The sequence below is a fragment of the Ascaphus truei genome, chromosome 12 (assembly GCF_040206685.1).
Source record: "Ascaphus truei isolate aAscTru1 chromosome 12, aAscTru1.hap1, whole genome shotgun sequence".
In the NCBI taxonomy this organism is placed as follows: Eukaryota; Metazoa; Chordata; class Amphibia; order Anura; family Ascaphidae; genus Ascaphus; species Ascaphus truei.
In genome coordinates, this window is record NC_134494.1 from 10161454 (window position 1) to 10181928 (window position 20475).

General features: G+C 44.1%; 10 non-coding genes across 10 annotated transcripts; all 10 read right to left on the reverse strand.

Moving 5' to 3' along the window:
* Positions 1-586: 586 nt before the first annotated feature.
* TRNAI-AAU (transfer RNA isoleucine (anticodon AAU)) lies at positions 587-660 on the reverse strand. The gene has a single exon. It is a non-coding gene; the product is annotated as a tRNA-Ile (tRNA).
* A 1650-nt stretch (positions 661-2310) lies between these two features.
* TRNAI-AAU (transfer RNA isoleucine (anticodon AAU)) lies at positions 2311-2384 on the reverse strand. Its single transcript has one exon. It is a non-coding gene; the product is annotated as a tRNA-Ile (tRNA).
* A 1567-nt stretch (positions 2385-3951) lies between these two features.
* Positions 3952-4025, reverse strand: TRNAI-AAU (transfer RNA isoleucine (anticodon AAU)). Its single transcript has one exon. It is a non-coding gene; the product is annotated as a tRNA-Ile (tRNA).
* A 1538-nt stretch (positions 4026-5563) lies between these two features.
* Positions 5564-5637, reverse strand: TRNAI-AAU (transfer RNA isoleucine (anticodon AAU)). The gene has a single exon. It is a non-coding gene; the product is annotated as a tRNA-Ile (tRNA).
* Positions 5638-7231: 1594 nt separating this feature from the next.
* On the reverse strand, positions 7232-7305 carry TRNAI-AAU (transfer RNA isoleucine (anticodon AAU)). Its single transcript has one exon. It is a non-coding gene; the product is annotated as a tRNA-Ile (tRNA).
* A 1578-nt stretch (positions 7306-8883) lies between these two features.
* On the reverse strand, positions 8884-8957 carry TRNAI-AAU (transfer RNA isoleucine (anticodon AAU)). Its single transcript has one exon. It is a non-coding gene; the product is annotated as a tRNA-Ile (tRNA).
* A 1562-nt stretch (positions 8958-10519) lies between these two features.
* Positions 10520-10593, reverse strand: TRNAI-AAU (transfer RNA isoleucine (anticodon AAU)). Its single transcript has one exon. It is a non-coding gene; the product is annotated as a tRNA-Ile (tRNA).
* Positions 10594-12199: 1606 nt separating this feature from the next.
* TRNAI-AAU (transfer RNA isoleucine (anticodon AAU)) lies at positions 12200-12273 on the reverse strand. The gene has a single exon. It is a non-coding gene; the product is annotated as a tRNA-Ile (tRNA).
* Positions 12274-17211: 4938 nt separating this feature from the next.
* TRNAI-AAU (transfer RNA isoleucine (anticodon AAU)) lies at positions 17212-17285 on the reverse strand. The gene has a single exon. It is a non-coding gene; the product is annotated as a tRNA-Ile (tRNA).
* Positions 17286-19293: 2008 nt separating this feature from the next.
* On the reverse strand, positions 19294-19367 carry TRNAI-AAU (transfer RNA isoleucine (anticodon AAU)). The gene has a single exon. It is a non-coding gene; the product is annotated as a tRNA-Ile (tRNA).
* Positions 19368-20475: the final 1108 nt, after the last annotated feature.

The window sequence follows — 20475 nt, forward strand, 5'->3', positions numbered from 1 at the left end:
AGCCAGCGTTAAAGTGAGAGAGGAAATGGATGCGGAGGTGAACTGTTTCTGTCTCTCTTCCTGGTGAATGGGGCGGATTGAGAAAGAAAACGTGCCAGCAGATAGTTTTTATTTTTAGCCCAGAAGGATTGCAGCCAATAGGGGGCGACGTGCTGTCTGCTTGCCATGACTACATGACTACATGAGTTCATAAGTACTACATGCAGGTGGTATCTTTTCCATCCTTACAATTCAGGGGTTCTCAATCGTTAGCATTACTCACGTCACTTCAGTGATAATTACTGTTTGCGCTAGCTGCTTCTTTATTCTATGCTCTCTTCTTTATTCTATGCTCTGTTCATCCGCATATTTACATTGCATATACTGTAGTACCAAGGTGATATATACTGTACCATTTGTTAAAAAAAAAATGGAGTGGCACAGAAAGAAATCACTCTTTTTGCACACTTACAACAGGATGGATGTTGTCCCCCTCTTTTTGCGTCTATACAAAGTGCATCAACAATCCTTCCGAAAGGAATAATCCTTCAAACTAACTCGTCAGGGGTCTATAAAGAGAGACATATGTCAAATACGTGTAAAACTTTGGCCAGTACGGGGATCGAACCCGCGACCTTGGCGTTATTAGCACCACGCTCTAACCATCTGAGCTAACCGGCCATATTGGTTGGGTCACTGTGATTCGTTTTTTTCCCCCATTCCTTCCTAGGGTGCAGAGTGTTTTGGTCTGCAATCATACCACTTTTTGCCTTGATACTGTACATATGCTGAATAGTGTTTAGAATCCAGACATGTCAACTGTCTCTGATTTGGAGTCAGTGTCACTGATTTTTTGTGTATTTGGTCTCCAAGAAATGTAGCTGTTAACACAGAGAATAGTGTGTTTTCCCTGTGTTCATAGATAGGTTTTTGGCATACAGTTGCGTCATACAGTATGTAAGAACAGTTTCTTACCTAGGAAGGCAAATTTTAGACTTACGCCCCTTCACATATGGCGGATATTTGGAGGCAAATAAATGATGTACAGTAATACAACATATATATACAGTATAGATCTCATATTAAAATATGCACCATGTAACTCCCCTGAAATTCTTTTTCATTCAAATGTCATTGTAGGATACAGAAGCCCAATGCAGTCTGTGCCTGGGCATATCTATTTCTAAGTGCATCTCTCCGTCTGTGTCTCTATCTATCTTTCTGTCTCTTACAGGACAGCCAGTCTGTGTGATGATCATGATGATGATGTCACAATTCCCAATGTGTCCGTGGATACGTTGTGACAACATCACACAGGCTAGCTCACAGGTCTAGAGCTTTAGTATACAGTAGACCTGTTCAGCCATGGAGGCAGAGAGGCAGAGAGGCAGAGAGGCAGAGAGGCAGAGAGGCAGAGAGGCAGAGAGGCAGCGAGGCAGAGAGGCAGAGAGGCAGAGAGGCAGCGAGGCAGCGAGGCAGAGAGGCAGAGAGGCAGAGAGGCAGAGAGGCAGAGAGGCAGAGAGGCAGAGAGGCAGAGAGGCAGAGAGGCAGAGAGGCAGAGAGGCAGAGAGGCAGAGAGGCAGAGAGGCAGAGAGGCAGAGAGGCAGAGACATCAGTTTGTCCCTCCCATGCAAATTAAATTCCTTGAGAGCAGAGAGACAGCAGCAGCCTGTTGATAGGACAGGATTTGGAATGGTTGTGACTCTTTTTTGATCTCTCAACTTCCCTCCCACTGTCTCAGGTGCAGCCAGCGTTAAAGTGAGAGAGGAAATGGATGCGGAGGTGAACTGTTTCTGTCTCTCTTCCTGGTGAATGGGGCGGATTGAGAAAGAAAACGTGCCAGCAGATAGTTTTTATTTTTAGCCCAGAAGGATTGCAGCCAATAGGGGGCGACGTGCTGTCTGCTTGCCATGACTACATGACTACATGAGTTCATAAGTACTACATGCAGGTGGTATCTTTTCCATCCTTACAATTCAGGGCTTCTCAATCGTTAGCATTACTCACGTCACTTCAGTGATAATTACTGTTTGCGCTAGCTGCTTCTTTATTCTATGCTCTCTTCTTTATTCTATGCTCTGTTCATCCGCATATTTACATTGCATATACTGTAGTACCAAGGTGATATATACTGTACCATTTGTTAAAAAAAAAATGGAGTGGCACAGAAAGAAATCACTCTTTTTGCACACTTACAACAGGATGGATGTTGTCCCCCTCTTTTTGCGTCTATACAAAGTGCATCAACAATCCTTCCGAAAGGAATAATCCTTCAAACTAACTCGTCAGGGGTCTATAAAGAGAGACATATGTCAAATACGTGTAAAACTTTGGCCAGTACGGGGATCGAACCCGCGACCTTGGCGTTATTAGCACCACGCTCTAACCATCTGAGCTAACCGGCCATATTGGTTGGGTCACTGTGATTCGTTTTTTTCCCCCATTCCTTCCTAGGGTGCAGAGTGTTTTGGTCTGCAATCATACCACTTTTTGCCTTGATACTGTACATATGCTGAATAGTGTTTAGAATCCAGACATGTCAACTGTCTCTGATTTGGAGTCAGTGTCACTGATTTTTTGTGTATTTGGTCTCCAAGAAATGTAGCTGTTAACACAGAGAATAGTGTGTTTTCCCTGTGTTCATAGATAGGTTTTTGGCATACAGTTGCGTCATACAGTATGTAAGAACAGTTTCTTACCTAGGAAGGCAAATTTTAGACTTACGCCCCTTCACATATGGCGGATATTTGGAGGCAAATAAATGATGTACAGTAATACAACATATATATACAGTATAGATCTCATATTAAAATATGCACCATGTACTGTAACTCCCCTGAAATTCTTTTTCATTCAAATGTCATTGTAGGATACAGAAGCCCAATGCAGTCTGTGCCTGGGCATATCTATTTCTAAGTGCATCTCTCCGTCTGTGTCTCTATCTATCTTTCTGTCTCTTACAGGACAGCCAGTCTGTGTGATGATCATGATGATGATGTCACAATTCCCAATGTGTCCGTGGATACGTTGTGACAACATCACACAGGCTAGCTCACAGGTCTAGAGCTTTAGTATACAGTAGACCTGTTCAGCCATGGAGGCAGAGAGGCAGAGAGGCAGAGAGGCAGAGAGGCAGAGAGGCAGAGAGGCAGAGAGGCAGAGAGGCAGAGAGGCAGAGAGGCAGAGAGGCAGAGAGGCAGAGAGGCAGAGAGGCAGAGAGGCAGAGAGGCAGAGAGGCAGAGAGGCAGAGACATCAGTTTGTCCCTCCCATGCAAATTAAATTCCTTGAGAGCAGAGAGACAGCAGCAGCCTGTTGATAGGACAGGATTTGGAATGGTTGTGACTCTTTTTTGATCTCTCTACTTCCCTCCCACTGTCTCAGGTGCAGCCAGCGTTAAAGTGAGAGAGGAAATGGATGCGGAGGTGAACTGTTTCTGTCTCTCTTCCTGGTGAATGGGGCGGATTGAGAAAGAAAACGTGCCAGCAGATAGTTTTTATTTTTAGCCCAGAAGGATTGCAGCCAATAGGGGGCGACGTGCTGTCTGCTTGCCATGACTACATGACTACATGAGTTCATAAGTACTACATGCAGGTGGTATCTTTTCCATCCTTACAATTCAGGGCTTCTCAATCGTTAGCATTACTCACGTCACTTCAGTGATAATTACTGTTTGCGCTAGCTGCTTCTTTATTCTATGCTCTCTTCTTTATTCTATGCTCTGTTCATCCGCATATTTACATTGCATATACTGTAGTACCAAGGTGATATATACTGTACCATTTGTTAAAAATAAAATGGAGTGGCACAGAAAGAAATCACTCTTTTTGCACACTTACAACAGGATGGATGTTGTCCCCCTCTTTTTGCGTCTATACAAAGTGCATCAACAATCCTTCCGAAAGGAATAATCCTTCAAACTAACTCGTCAGGGGTCTATAAAGAGAGACATATGTCAAATACGTGTAAAACTTTGGCCAGTACGGGGATCGAACCCGCGACCTTGGCGTTATTAGCACCACGCTCTAACCATCTGAGCTAACCGGCCATATTGGTTGGGTCACTGTGATTCGTTTTTTTCCCCCATTCCTTCCTAGGGTGCAGAGTGTTTTGGTCTGCAATCATACCACTTTTTGCCTTGATACTGTACATATGCTGAATAGTGTTTAGAATCCAGACATGTCAACTGTCTCTGATTTGGAGTCAGTGTCACTGATTTTTTGTGTATTTGGTCTCCAAGAAATGTAGCTGTTAACACAGAGAATAGTGTGTTTTCCCTGTGTTCATAGATAGGTTTTTGGCATACAGTTGCGTCATACAGTATGTAAGAACAGTTTCTTACCTAGGAAGGCAAATTTTAGACTTACGCCCCTTCACATATGGCGGATATTTGGAGGCAAATAAATGATGTACAGTAATACAACATATATATACAGTATAGATCTCATATTAAAATATGCACCATGTAACTCCCCTGAAATTCTTTTTCATTCAAATGTCATTGTAGGATACAGAAGCCCAATGCAGTCTGTGCCTGGGCATATCTATTTCTAAGTGCATCTCTCCGTCTGTGTCTCTATCTATCTTTCTGTCTCTTACAGGACAGCCAGTCTGTGTGATGATCATGATGATGATGTCACAATTCCCAATGTGTCCGTGGATACGTTGTGACAACATCACACAGGCTAGCTCACAGGTCTAGAGCTTTAGTATACAGTAGACCTGTTCAGCCATGGAGGCAGAGAGGCAGAGAGGCAGAGAGGCAGAGAGGCAGAGAGGCAGAGAGGCAGAGAGGCAGAGAGGCAGAGAGGCAGAGAGGCAGAGAGGCAGAGAGGCAGAGAGGCAGAGAGGCAGAGAGGCAGAGACATCAGTTTGTCCCTCCCATGCAAATTAAATTCCTTGAGAGCAGAGAGACAGCAGCAGCCTGTTGATAGGACAGGATTTGGAATGGTTGTGACTCTTTTTTGATCTCTCAACTTCCCTCCCACTGTCTCAGGTGCAGCCAGCGTTAAAGTGAGAGAGGAAATGGATGCGGAGGTGAACTGTTTCTGTCTCTCTTCCTGGTGAATGGGGCGGATTGAGAAAGAAAACGTGCCAGCAGATAGTTTTTATTTTTAGCCCAGAAGGATTGCAGCCAATAGGGGGCGACGTGCTGTCTGCTTGCCATGACTACATGACTACATGAGTTCATAAGTACTACATGCAGGTGGTATCTTTTCCATCCTTACAATTCAGGGCTTCTCAATCGTTAGCATTACTCACGTCACTTCAGTGATAATTACTGTTTGCGCTAGCTGCTTCTTTATTCTATGCTCTCTTCTTTATTCTATGCTCTGTTCATCCGCATATTTACATTGCATATACTGTAGTACCAAGGTGATATATACTGTACCATTTGTTAAAAATAAAATGGAGTGGCACAGAAAGAAATCACTCTTTTTGCACACTTACAACAGGATGGATGTTGTCCCCCTCTTTTTGCGTCTATACAAAGTGCATCAACAATCCTTCCGAAAGGAATAATCCTTCAAACTAACTCGTCAGGGGTCTATAAAGAGAGACATATGTCAAATACGTGTAAAACTTTGGCCAGTACGGGGATCGAACCCGCGACCTTGGCGTTATTAGCACCACGCTCTAACCATCTGAGCTAACCGGCCATATTGGTTGGGTCACTGTGATTCGTTTTTTTCCCCCATTCCTTCCTAGGGTGCAGAGTGTTTTGGTCTGCAATCATACCACTTTTTGCCTTGATACTGTACATATGCTGAATAGTGTTTAGAATCCAGACATGTCAACTGTCTCTGATTTGGAGTCAGTGTCACTGATTTTTTGTGTATTTGGTCTCCAAGAAATGTAGCTGTTAACACAGAGAATAGTGTGTTTTCCCTGTGTTCATAGATAGGTTTTTGGCATACAGTTGCGTCATACAGTATGTAAGAACAGTTTCTTACCTAGGAAGGCAAATTTTAGACTTACGCCCCTTCACATATGGCGGATATTTGGAGGCAAATAAATGATGTACAGTAATACAACATATATATACAGTATAGATCTCATATTAAAATATGCACCATGTAACTCCCCTGAAATTCTTTTTCATTCAAATGTCATTGTAGGATACAGAAGCCCAATGCAGTCTGTGCCTGGGCATATCTATTTCTAAGTGCATCTCTCCGTCTGTGTCTCTATCTATCTTTCTGTCTCTTACAGGACAGCCAGTCTGTGTGATGATCATGATGATGATGTCACAATTCCCAATGTGTCCGTGGATACGTTGTGACAACATCACACAGGCTAGCTCACAGGTCTAGAGCTTTAGTATACAGTAGACCTGTTCAGCCATGGAGGCAGAGAGGCAGAGAGGCAGAGAGGCAGAGAGGCAGAGAGGCAGAGAGGCAGAGAGGCAGAGAGGCAGAGAGGCAGAGAGGCAGAGAGGCAGAGAGGCAGAGAGGCAGAGAGGCAGAGAGGCAGAGAGGCAGAGAGGCAGAGAGGCAGAGAGGCAGAGAGGCAGAGAGGCAGAGAGGCAGAGACATCAGTTTGTCCCTCCCATGCAAATTAAATTCCTTGAGAGCAGAGAGACAGCAGCAGCCTGTTGATAGGACAGGATTTGGAATGGTTGTGACTCTTTTTTGATCTCTCAACTTCCCTCCCACTGTCTCAGGTGCAGCCAGCGTTAAAGTGAGAGAGGAAATGGATGCGGAGGTGAACTGTTTCTGTCTCTCTTCCTGGTGAATGGGGCGGATTGAGAAAGAAAACGTGCCAGCAGATAGTTTTTATTTTTAGCCCAGAAGGATTGCAGCCAATAGGGGGCGACGTGCTGTCTGCTTGCCATGACTACATGACTACATGAGTTCATAAGTACTACATGCAGGTGGTATCTTTTCCATCCTTACAATTCAGGGGTTCTCAATCGTTAGCATTACTCACGTCACTTCAGTGATAATTACTGTTTGCGCTAGCTGCTTCTTTATTCTATGCTCTCTTCTTTATTCTATGCTCTGTTCATCCGCATATTTACATTGCATATACTGTAGTACCAAGGTGATATATACTGTACCATTTGTTAAAAATAAAATGGAGTGGCACAGAAAGAAATCACTCTTTTTGCACACTTACAACAGGATGGATGTTGTCCCCCTCTTTTTGCGTCTATACAAAGTGCATCAACAATCCTTCCGAAAGGAATAATCCTTCAAACTAACTCGTCAGGGGTCTATAAAGAGAGACATATGTCAAATACGTGTAAAACTTTGGCCAGTACGGGGATCGAACCCGCGACCTTGGCGTTATTAGCACCACGCTCTAACCATCTGAGCTAACCGGCCATATTGGTTGGGTCACTGTGATTCGTTTTTTTCCCCCATTCCTTCCTAGGGTGCAGAGTGTTTTGGTCTGCAATCATACCACTTTTTGCCTTGATACTGTACATATGCTGAATAGTGTTTAGAATCCAGACATGTCAACTGTCTCTGATTTGGAGTCAGTGTCACTGATTTTTTGTGTATTTGGTCTCCAAGAAATGTAGCTGTTAACACAGAGAATAGTGTGTTTTCCCTGTGTTCATAGATAGGTTTTTGGCATACAGTTGCGTCATACAGTATGTAAGAACAGTTTCTTACCTAGGAAGGCAAATTTTAGACTTACGCCCCTTCACATATGGCGGATATTTGGAGGCAAATAAATGATGTACAGTAATACAACATATATATACAGTATAGATCTCATATTAAAATATGCACCATGTAACTCCCCTGAAATTCTTTTTCATTCAAATGTCATTGTAGGATACAGAAGCCCAATGCAGTCTGTGCCTGGGCATATCTATTTCTAAGTGCATCTCTCCGTCTGTGTCTCTATCTATCTTTCTGTCTCTTACAGGACAGCCAGTCTGTGTGATGATCATGATGATGATGTCACAATTCCCAATGTGTCCGTGGATACGTTGTGACAACATCACACAGGCTAGCTCACAGGTCTAGAGCTTTAGTATACAGTAGACCTGTTCAGCCATGGAGGCAGAGAGGCAGAGAGGCAGAGAGGCAGAGAGGCAGAGAGGCAGAGAGGCAGAGAGGCAGAGAGGCAGAGAGGCAGAGAGGCAGAGAGGCAGAGAGGCAGAGAGGCAGAGAGGCAGAGAGGCAGAGAGGCAGAGAGGCAGAGAGGCAGAGAGGCAGAGAGGCAGAGACATCAGTTTGTCCCTCCCATGCAAATTAAATTCCTTGAGAGCAGAGAGACAGCAGCAGCCTGTTGATAGGACAGGATTTGGAATGGTTGTGACTCTTTTTTGATCTCTCAACTTCCCTCCCACTGTCTCAGGTGCAGCCAGCGTTAAAGTGAGAGAGGAAATGGATGCGGAGGTGAACTGTTTCTGTCTCTCTTCCTGGTGAATGGGGCGGATTGAGAAAGAAAACGTGCCAGCAGATAGTTTTTATTTTTAGCCCAGAAGGATTGCAGCCAATAGGGGGCGACGTGCTGTCTGCTTGCCATGACTACATGACTACATGAGTTCATAAGTACTACATGCAGGTGGTATCTTTTCCATCCTTACAATTCAGGGCTTCTCAATCGTTAGCATTACTCACGTCACTTCAGTGATAATTACTGTTTGCGCTAGCTGCTTCTTTATTCTATGCTCTCTTCTTTATTCTATGCTCTGTTCATCCGCATATTTACATTGCATATACTGTAGTACCAAGGTGATATATACTGTACCATTTGTTAAAAATAAAATGGAGTGGCACAGAAAGAAATCACTCTTTTTGCACACTTACAACAGGATGGATGTTGTCCCCCTCTTTTTGCGTCTATACAAAGTGCATCAACAATCCTTCCGAAAGGAATAATCCTTCAAACTAACTCGTCAGGGGTCTATAAAGAGAGACATATGTCAAATACGTGTAAAACTTTGGCCAGTACGGGGATCGAACCCGCGACCTTGGCGTTATTAGCACCACGCTCTAACCATCTGAGCTAACCGGCCATATTGGTTGGGTCACTGTGATTCGTTTTTTTCCCCCATTCCTTCCTAGGGTGCAGAGTGTTTTGGTCTGCAATCATACCACTTTTTGCCTTGATACTGTACATATGCTGAATAGTGTTTAGAATCCAGACATGTCAACTGTCTCTGATTTGGAGTCAGTGTCACTGATTTTTTGTGTATTTGGTCTCCAAGAAATGTAGCTGTTAACACAGAGAATAGTGTGTTTTCCCTGTGTTCATAGATAGGTTTTTGGCATACAGTTGCGTCATACAGTATGTAAGAACAGTTTCTTACCTAGGAAGGCAAATTTTAGACTTACGCCCCTTCACATATGGCGGATATTTGGAGGCAAATAAATGATGTACAGTAATACAACATATATATACAGTATAGATCTCATATTAAAATATGCACCATGTAACTCCCCTGAAATTCTTTTTCATTCAAATGTCATTGTAGGATACAGAAGCCCAATGCAGTCTGTGCCTGGGCATATCTATTTCTAAGTGCATCTCTCTGTCTGTGTCTCTATCTATCTTTCTGTCTCTTACAGGACAGCCAGTCTGTGTGATGATCATGATGATGATGTCACAATTCCCAATGTGTCCGTGGATACGTTGTTACAACATCACACAGGCTAGCTCACAGGTCTAGAGCTTTAGTATACAGTAGACCTGTTCAGCCATGGAGGCAGAGAGGCAGAGAGGCAGAGAGGCAGAGAGGCAGAGAGGCAGAGAGGCAGAGAGGCAGAGAGGCAGAGAGGCAGAGAGGCAGAGAGGCAGAGAGGCAGAGAGGCAGAGAGGCAGAGAGGCAGAGAGGCAGAGAGGCAGAGAGGCAGAGACATCAGTTTGTCCCTCCCATGCAAATTAAATTCCTTGAGAGCAGAGAGACAGCAGCAGCCTGTTGATAGGACAGGATTTGGAATGGTTGTGACTCTTTTTTGATCTCTCAACTTCCCTCCCACTGTCTCAGGTGCAGCCAGCGTTAAAGTGAGAGAGGAAATGGATGCGGAGGTGAACTGTTTCTGTCTCTCTTCCTGGTGAATGGGGCGGATTGAGAAAGAAAACGTGCCAGCAGATAGTTTTTATTTTTAGCCCAGAAGGATTGCAGCCAATAGGGGGCGACGTGCTGTCTGCTTGCCATGACTACATGACTACATGAGTTCATAAGTACTACATGCAGGTGGTATCTTTTCCATCCTTACAATTCAGGGCTTCTCAATCGTTAGCATTACTCACGTCACTTCAGTAATAATTACTGTTTGCGCTAGCTGCTTCTTTATTCTATGCTCTCTTCTTTATTCTATGCTCTGTTCATCCGCATATTTACATTGCATATACTGTAGTACCAAGGTGATATATACTGTACCATTTGTTAAAAAAAAAATGGAGTGGCACAGAAAGAAATCACTCTTTTTGCACACTTACAACAGGATGGATGTTGTCCCCCTCTTTTTGCGTCTATACAAAGTGCATCAACAATCCTTCCGAAAGGAATAATCCTTCAAACTAACTCGTCAGGGGTCTATAAAGAGAGACATATGTCAAATACGTGTAAAACTTTGGCCAGTACGGGGATCGAACCCGCGACCTTGGCGTTATTAGCACCACGCTCTAACCATCTGAGCTAACCGGCCATATTGGTTGGGTCACTGTGATTCGTTTTTTCCCCCATTCCTTCCTAGGGTGCAGAGTGTTTTGGTCTGCAATCATACCACTTTTTGCCTTGATACTGTACATATGCTGAATAGTGTTTAGAATCCAGACATGTCAACTGTCTCTGATTTGGAGTCAGTGTCACTGATTTTTTGTGTATTTGGTCTCCAAGAAATGTAGCTGTTAACACAGAGAATAGTGTGTTTTCCCTGTGTTCATAGATAGGTTTTTGGCATACAGTTGCGTCATACAGTATGTAAGAACAGTTTCTTACCTAGGAAGGCAAATTTTAGACTTACGCCCCTTCACATATGGCGGATATTTGGAGGCAAATAAATGATGTACAGTAATACAACATATATATACAGTATAGATCTCATATTAAAATATGCACCATGTACTGTAACTCCCCTGAAATTCTTTTTCATTCAAATGTCATTGTAGGATACAGAAGCCCAATGCAGTCTGTGCCTGGGCATATCTATTTCTAAGTGCATCTCTCCGTCTGTGTCTCTATCTATCTTTCTGTCTCTTACAGGACAGCCAGTCTGTGTGATGATCATGATGATGATGTCACAATTCCCAATGTGTCCGTGGATACGTTGTGACAACATCACACAGGCTAGCTCACAGGTCTAGAGCTTTAGTATACAGTAGACCTGTTCAGCCATGGAGGCAGAGAGGCAGAGAGGCAGAGAGGCAGAGAGGCAGAGAGGCAGAGAGGCAGAGAGGCAGAGAGGCAGAGAGGCAGAGAGGCAGAGAGGCAGAGAGGCAGAGAGGCAGAGAGGCAGAGAGGCAGAGAGGCAGAGAGGCAGAGAGGCAGAGAGGCAGAGAGGCAGAGAGGCAGAGAGGCAGAGAGGCAGAGACATCAGTTTGTCCCTCCCATGCAAATTAAATTCCTTGAGAGCAGAGAGACAGCAGCAGCCTGTTGATAGGACAGGATTTGGAATGGTTGTGACTCTTTTTTGATCTCTCAACTTCCCTCCCACTGTCTCAGGTGCAGCCAGCGTTAAAGTGAGAGAGGAAATGGATGCGGAGGTGGACTGTTTCTGTCTCTCTTCCTGGTGAATGGGGCGGATTGAGAAAGAAAACGTGCCAGCAGATAGTTTTTATTTTTAGCCCAGAAGGATTGCAGCCAATAGGGGGCGACGTGCTGTCTGCTTGCCATGACTACATGACTACATGAGTTCATAAGTACTACATGCAGGTGGTATCTTTTCCATCCTTACAATTCAGGGGTTCTCAATCGTTAGCATTACTCACGTCACTTCAGTGATAATTACTGTTTGCGCTAGCTGCTTCTTTATTCTATGCTCTCTTCTTTATTCTATGCTCTGTTCATCCGCATATTTACATTGCATATACTGTAGTACCAAGGTGATATATACTGTACCATTTGTTAAAAAAAAAATGGAGTGGCACAGAAAGAAATCACTCTTTTTGCACACTTACAACAGGATGGATGTTGTCCCCCTCTTTTTGCGTCTATACAAAGTGCATCAACAATCCTTCCGAAAGGAATAATCCTTCAAACTAACTCGTCAGGGGTCTATAAAGAGAGACATATGTCAAATACGTGTAAAACTTTGGCCAGTACGGGGATCGAACCCGCGACCTTGGCGTTATTAGCACCACGCTCTAACCATCTGAGCTAACCGGCCATATTGGTTGGGTCACTGTGATTCGTTTTTTTCCCCCATTCCTTCCTAGGGTGCAGAGTGTTTTGGTCTGCAATCATACCACTTTTTGCCTTGATACTGTACATATGCTGAATAGTGTTTAGAATCCAGACATGTCAACTGTCTCTGATTTGGAGTCAGTGTCACTGATTTTTTGTGTATTTGGTCTCCAAGAAATGTAGCTGTTAACACAGAGAATAGTGTGTTTTCCCTGTGTTCATAGATAGGTTTTTGGCATACAGTTGCGTCATACAGTATGTAAGAACAGTTTCTTACCTAGGAAGGCAAATTTTAGACTTACGCCCCTTCACATATGGCGGATATTTGGAGGCAAATAAATGATGTACAGTAATACAACATATATATACAGTATAGATCTCATATTAAAATATGCACCATGTAACTCCCCTGAAATTCTTTTTCATTCAAATGTCATTGTAGGATACAGAAGCCCAATGCAGTCTGTGCCTGGGCATATCTATTTCTAAGTGCATCTCTCCGTCTGTGTCTCTATCTATCTTTCTGTCTCTTACAGGACAGCCAGTCTGTGTGATGATCATGATGATGATGTCACAATTCCCAATGTGTCCGTGGATACGTTGTGACAACATCACACAGGCTAGCTCACAGGTCTAGAGCTTTAGTATACAGTAGACCTGTTCAGCCATGGAGGCAGAGAGGCAGAGAGGCAGAGAGGCAGAGAGGCAGAGAGGCAGAGAGGCAGAGAGGCAGAGAGGCAGAGAGGCAGAGAGGCAGAGAGGCAGAGAGGCAGAGAGGCAGAGAGGCAGAGAGGCAGAGAGGCAGAGAGGCAGAGAGGCAGAGACATCAGTTTGTCCCTCCCATGCAAATTAAATTCCTTGAGAGCAGAGAGACAGCAGCAGCCTGTTGATAGGACAGGATTTGGAATGGTTGTGACTCTTTTTTGATCTCTCAACTTCCCTCCCACTGTCTCAGGTGCAGCCAGCGTTAAAGTGAGAGAGGAAATGGATGCGGAGGTGAACTGTTTCTGTCTGTCTTCATGGTGAATGGGGCGGATTGAGAAAGAAAACGTGCCAGCAGATAGTTTTTATTTTTAGCCCAGAAGGATTGCAGCCAATAGGGGGCGACGTGCTGTCTGCTTGCCATGACTACATGACTACATGAGTTCATAAGTACTACATGCAGGTGGTATCTTTTCCATCCTTACAATTCAGGGGTTCTCAATCGTTAGCATTACTCACGTCACTTCAGTGATAATTACTGTTTGCGCTAGCTGCTTCTTTATTCTATGCTCTCTTCTTTATTCTATGCTCTGTTCATCCGCATATTTACATTGCATATACTGTAGTACCAAGGTGATATATACTGTACCATTTGTTAAAAAAAAAATGGAGTGGCACAGAAAGAAATCACTCTTTTTGTACACTTACAACAGGATGGATGTTGTCCCCCTCTTTTTGCGTCTATACAAAGTGCATCAACAATCCTTCCGAAAGGAATAATCCTTCAAACTAACTCGTCAGGGGTCTATAAAGAGAGACATATGTCAAATACGTGTAAAACTTTGGCCAGTACGGGGATCGAAACCGCGACCTTGGCGTTATTAGCACCACGCTCTAACCATCTGAGCTAACCGGCCATATTGGTTGGGTCACTGTGATTCGTTTTTTTCCCCCATTCCTTCCTAGGGTGCAGAGTGTTTTGGTCTGCAATCATACCACTTTTTGCCTTGATACTGTACATATGCTGAATAGTGTTTAGAATCCAGACATGTCAACTGTCTCTGATTTGGAGTCAGTGTCACTGATTTTTTGTGTATTTGGTCTCCAAGAAATGTAGCTGTTAACACAGAGAATAGTGTGTTTTCCCTGTGTTCATAGATAGGTTTTTGGCATACAGTTGCGTCATACAGTATGTAAGAACAGTTTCTTACCTAGGAAGGCAAATTTTAGACTTACGCCCCTTCACATATGGCGGATATTTGGAGGCAAATAAATGATGTACAGTAATACAACATATATATACAGTATAGATCTCATATTAAAATATGCACCATGTAACTCCCCTGAAATTCTTTTTCATTCAAATGTCATTGTAGGATACAGAAGCCCAATGCAGTCTGTGCCTGGGCATATCTATTTCTAAGTGCATCTCTCCGTCTGTGTCTCTATCTATCTTTCTGTCTCTTACAGGACAGCCAGTCTGTGTGATGATCATGATGATGATGTCACAATTCCCAATGTGTCCGTGGATACGTTGTGACAACATCACACAGGCTAGCTCACAGGTCTAGAGCTTTAGTATACAGTAGACCTGTTCAGCCATGGAGGCAGAGAGGCAGAGAGGCAGAGAGGCAGAGAGGCAGAGAGGCAGAGAGGCAGAGAGGCAGAGAGGCAGAGAGGCAGAGAGGCAGAGAGGCAGAGAGGCAGAGAGGCAGAGAGGCAGAGAGGCAGAGAGGCAGAGAGGCAGAGAGGCAGAGAGGCAGAGAGGCAGAGAGGCAGAGAGGCAGAGAGGCAGAGAGGCAGAGAGGCAGAGAGGCAGAGACATCAGTTTGTCCCTCCCATGCAAATTAAATTCCTTGAGAGCAGAGAGACAGCAGCAGCCTGTTGATAGGACAGGATTTGGAATGGTTGTGACTCTTTTTTGATCTCTCAACTTCCCTCCCACTGTCTCAGGTGCAGCCAGCGTTAAAGTGAGAGAGGAAATGGATGCGGAGGTGAACTGTTTCTGTCTCTCTTCCTGGTGAATGGGGCGGATTGAGAAAGAAAACGTGCCAGCAGATAGTTTTTATTTTTAGCCCAGAAGGATTGCAGCCAATAGGGGGCGACGTGCTGTCTGCTTGCCATGACTACATGACTACATGAGTTCATAAGTACTACATGCAGGTGGTATCTTTTCCATCCTTACAATTCAGGGCTTCTCAATCGTTAGCATTACTCACGTCACTTCAGTGATAATTACTGTTTGCGCTAGCTGCTTCTTTATTCTATGCTCTCTTCTTTATTCTATGCTCTGTTCATCCGCATATTTACATTGCATATACTGTAGTACCAAGGTGATATATACTGTACCATTTGTTAAAAAAAAAATGGAGTGGCACAGAAAGAAATCACTCTTTTTGCACACTTACAACAGGATGGATGTTGTCCCCCTCTTTTTGCGTCTATACAAAGTGCATCAACAATCCTTCCGAAAGGAATAATCCTTCAAACTAACTCGTCAGGGGTCTATAAAGAGAGACATATGTCAAATACGTGTAAAACTTTGGCTAGTACGGGGATCGAACCCGCGACCTTGGCGTTATTAGCACCACGCTCTAACCATCTGAGCTAACCGGCCATATTGGTTGGGTCACTGTGATTCGTTTTTTTCCCCCATTCCTTCCTAGGGTGCAGAGTGTTTTGGTCTGCAATCATACCACTTTTTGCCTTGATACTGTACATATGCTGAATAGTGTTTAGAATCCAGACATGTCAACTGTCTCTGATTTGGAGTCAGTGTCACTGATTTTTTGTGTATTTGGTCTCCAAGAAATGTAGCTGTTAACACAGAGAATAGTGTGTTTTCCCTGTGTTCATAGATAGGTTTTTGGCATACAGTTGCGTCATACAGTATGTAAGAACAGTTTCTTACCTAGGAAGGCAAATTTTAGACTTACGCCCCTTCACATATGGCGGATATTTGGAGGCAAATAAATGATGTACAGTAATACAACATATATATACAGTATAGATCTCATATTAAAATATGCACCATGTAACTCCCCTGAAATTCTTTTTCATTCAAATGTCATTGTAGGATACAGAAGCCCAATGCAGTCTGTGCCTGGGCATATCTATTTCTAAGTGCATCTCTCCGTCTGTGTCTCTATCTATCTTTCTGTCTCTTACAGGACAGCCAGTCTGTGTGATGATCATGATGATGATGTCACAATTCCCAATGTGTCCGTGGATACGTTGTGACAACATCACACAGGCTAGCTCACAGGTCTAGAGCTTTAGTATACAGTAGACCTGTTCAGCCATGGAGGCAGAGAGGCAGAGAGGCAGAGAGGCAGAGAGGCAGAGAGGCAGAGAGGCAGAGAGGCAGAGAGGCAGAGAGGCAGAGAGGCAGAGAGGCAGAGAGGCAGAGAGGCAGAGAGGCAGAGAGGCAGAGAGGCAGAGAGGCAGAGAGGCAGAGAGGCAGAGAGGCAGAGAGGCAGAGAGGCAGAGAGGCAGAGACATCAGTTTGTCCCTCCCATGCAAATTAAATTCCTTGAGAGCAGAGAGACAGCAGCAGCCTGTTGATAGGACAGGATTTGGAATGGTTGTGACTCTTTTTTGATCTCTCAACTTCCCTCCCACTGTCTCAGGTGCAGCCAGCGTTAAAGTGAGAGAGGAAATGGATGCGGAGGTGAACTGTTTCTGTCTCTCTTCCTGGTGAATGGGGCGGATTGAGAAAGAAAACGTGCCAGCAGATAGTTTTTATTTTTAGCCCAGAAGGATTGCAGCCAATAGGGGGCGACGTGCTGTCTGCTTGCCATGACTACATGACTACATGAGTTCATAAGTACTACATGCAGGTGGTATCTTTTCCATCCTTACAATTCAGGGCTTCTCAATCGTTAGCATTACTCACGTCACTTCAGTAATAATTACTGTTTGCGCTAGCTGCTTCTTTATTCTATGCTCTCTTCTTTATTCTATGCTCTGTTCATCCGCATATTTACATTGCATATACTGTAGTACCAAGGTGATATATACTGTACCATTTGTTAAAAAAAAAATGGAGTGGCACAGAAAGAAATCACTCTTTTTGCACACTTACAACAGGATGGATGTTGTCCCCCTCTTTTTGCGTCTATACAAAGTGCATCAACAATCCTTCCGAAAGGAATAATCCTTCAAACTAACTCGTCAGGGGTCTATAAAGAGAGACATATGTCAAATACGTGTAAAACTTTGGCCAGTACGGGGATCGAACCCGCGACCTTGGCGTTATTAGCACCACGCTCTAACCATCTGAGCTAACCGGCCATATTGGTTGGGTCACTGTGATTCGTTTTTTCCCCCATTCCTTCCTAGGGTGCAGAGTGTTTTGGTCTGCAATCATACCACTTTTTGCCTTGATACTGTACATATGCTGAATAGTGTTTAGAATCCAGACATGTCAACTGTCTCTGATTTGGAGTCAGTGTCACTGATTTTTTGTGTATTTGGTCTCCAAGAAATGTAGCTGTTAACACAGAGAATAGTGTGTTTTCCCTGTGTTCATAGATAGGTTTTTGGCATACAGTTGCGTCATACAGTATGTAAGAACAGTTTCTTACCTAGGAAGGCAAATTTTAGACTTACGCCCCTTCACATATGGCGGATATTTGGAGGCAAATAAATGATGTACAGTAATACAACATATATATACAGTATAGATCTCATATTAAAATATGCACCATGTACTGCACCGACACACTTTATTTGAGCAAATACCCGGTATGTACCTGGCAGATACCTGGAATGCGCCACTCCTCACCTCTGACAAGCCCCGTTGCATTTGCCTTCCCAGCCTGGGTTGATGCCTGGCTGATGGGCGGCTGATCTGTTAAATGATAATGATTAGGATTTAATAGGCTGCAATGCTTCGCATGTCTACCAGATGGCATAAATTCATGAATTGTAATGCAGTATATATATATATACTGTGCATTATTGCAGCCAGCGGGAATAAAATGCTTCAATCCCTGCCTGGAAAATACCTCAATGCACTCGGGCAGAAAACAGTCACAAACCTCAATACACCTGGGTATACCCGAATTCGTGGGACAAGCCAAGCTCGAATAAAGTGTGTCGCCAGTGTAACTCCCCTGAAATTCTTTTTCATTCAAATGTCATTGTAGGATACAGAAGCCCAATGCAGTCTGTGCCTGGGCATATCTATTTCTAAGTGCATCTCTCCGTCTGTGTCTCTATCTATCTTTCTGTCTCTTACAGGACAGCCAGTCTGTGTGATGATCATGATGATGATGTCACAATTCCCAATGTGTCCGTGGATACGTTGTGACAACATCACACAGGCTAGCTCACAGGTCTAGAGCTTTAGTATACAGTAGACCTGTTCAGCCATGGAGGCAGAGAGGCAGAGAGGCAGAGAGGCAGAGAGGCAGAGAGGCAGAGAGGCAGAGAGGCAGAGAGGCAGAGAGGCAGAGAGGCAGAGAGGCAGAGAGGCAGAGAGGCAGAGAGGCAGAGAGGCAGAGAGGCAGAGAGGCAGAGAGGCAGAGAGGCAGAGAGGCAGAGAGGCAGAGAGGCAGAGAGGCAGAGAGGCAGAGACATCAGTTTGTCCCTCCCATGCAAATTAAATTCCTTGAGAGCAGAGAGACAGCAGCAGCCTGTTGATAGGACAGGATTTGGAATGGTTGTGACTCTTTTTTGATCTCTCAACTTCCCTCCCACTGTCTCAGGTGCAGCCAGCGTTAAAGTGAGAGAGGAAATGGATGCGGAGGTGAACTGTTTCTGTCTCTCTTCCTGGTGAATGGGGCGGATTGAGAAAGAAAACGTGCCAGCAGATAGTTTTTATTTTTAGCCCAGAAGGATTGCAGCCAATAGGGGGCGACGTGCTGTCTGCTTGCCATGACTACATGACTACATGAGTTCATAAGTACTACATGCAGGTGGTATCTTTTCCATCCTTACAATTCAGGGGTTCTCAATCGTTAGCATTACTCACGTCACTTCAGTGATAATTACTGTTTGCGCTAGCTGCTTCTTTATTCTATGCTCTCTTCTTTATTCTATGCTCTGTTCATCCGCATATTTACATTGCATATACTGTAGTACCAAGGTGATATATACTGTACCATTTGTTAAAAAAAAAATGGAGTGGCACAGAAAGAAATCACTCTTTTTGCACACTTACAACAGGATGGATGTTGTCCCCCTCTTTTTGCGTCTATACAAAGTGCATCAACAATCCTTCCGAAAGGAATAATCCTTCAAACTAACTCGTCAGGGGTCTATAAAGAGAGACATATGTCAAATACGTGTAAAACTTTGGCCAGTACGGGGATCGAACCCGCGACCTTGGCGTTATTAGCACCACGCTCTAACCATCTGAGCTAACCGGCCATATTGGTTGGGTCACTGTGATTCGTTTTTTTCCCCCATTCCTTCCTAGGGTGCAGAGTGTTTTGGTCTGCAATCATACCACTTTTTGCCTTGATACTGTACATATGCTGAATAGTGTTTAGAATCCAGACATGTCAACTGTCTCTGATTTGGAGTCAGTGTCACTGATTTTTTGTGTATTTGGTCTCCAAGAAATGTAGCTGTTAACACAGAGAATAGTGTGTTTTCCCTGTGTTCATAGATAGGTTTTTGGCATACAGTTGCGTCATACAGTATGTAAGAACAGTTTCTTACCTAGGAAGGCAAATTTTAGACTTACGCCCCTTCACATATGGCGGATATTTGGAGGCAAATAAATGATGTACAGTAATACAACATATATATACAGTATAGATCTCATATTAAAATATGCACCATGTAACTCCCCTGAAATTCTTTTTCATTCAAATGTCATTGTAGGATACAGAAGCCCAATGCAGTCTGTGCCTGGGCATATCTATTTCTAAGTGCATCTCTCCGTCTGTGTCTCTATCTATCTTTCTGTCTCTTACAGGACAGCCAGTCTGTGTGATGATCATGATGATGATGTCACAATTCCCAATGTGTCCGTGGATACGTTGTGACAACATCACACAGGCTAGCTCACAGGTCTAGAGCTTTAGTATACAGTAGACCTGTTCAGCCATGGAGGCAGAGAGGCAGAGAGGCAGAGAGGCAGAGAGGCAGAGAGGCAGAGAGGCAGAGAGGCAGAGAGGCAGAGAGGCAGAGAGGCAGAGAGGCAGAGAGGCAGAGAGGCAGAGAGGCAGAGAGGCAGAGAGGCAGAGAGGCAGAGAGGCAGAGAGGCAGAGACATCAGTTTGTCCCTCCCATGCAAATTAAATTCCTTGAGAGCAGAGAGACAGCAGCAGCCTGTTGATAGGACAGGATTTGGAATGGTTGTGACTCTTTTTTGATCTCTCAACTTCCCTCCCACTGTCTCAGGTGCAGCCAGCGTTAAAGTGAGAGAGGAAATGGATGCGGAGGTGAACTGTTTCTGTCTCTCTTCCTGGTGAATGGGGCGGATTGAGAAAGAAAACGTGCCAGCAGATAGTTTTTATTTTTAGCCCAGA